This window comes from Buceros rhinoceros, unplaced genomic scaffold, assembly GCF_000710305.1.
Source record: "Buceros rhinoceros silvestris isolate BGI_N320 unplaced genomic scaffold, ASM71030v1 scaffold33345, whole genome shotgun sequence".
Classification (NCBI taxonomy): Eukaryota; Metazoa; Chordata; class Aves; order Bucerotiformes; family Bucerotidae; genus Buceros; species Buceros rhinoceros.
Window position 1 is genome coordinate 12949 of NW_010412876.1, and position 255 is coordinate 13203.

Sequence of the window (255 nt, forward strand, 5' to 3'; positions counted from 1 at the left end):
CCCTTTTCTCCCTTCCTGTAACAAAAGCAAGAAGGAAAACCCCCGCGGCTGGCTGGAGACCCAGACGAGCCAAAGTCCATCACTGGGAGCGAAGCAAATTAACCCTTGTGGTGCCGAGCTGGCACACGTGCCCAGAGCTGTCTCGGCTCCTGCTTCCGTCTCTGGCTGCCCCACGCTGCTGTGCCCAGTGTGCCGCTGGCACCGGGCACTCCCACGGGCGCAGCCTGGCTGGGGTATGGCAGAGCTGGTACCCCC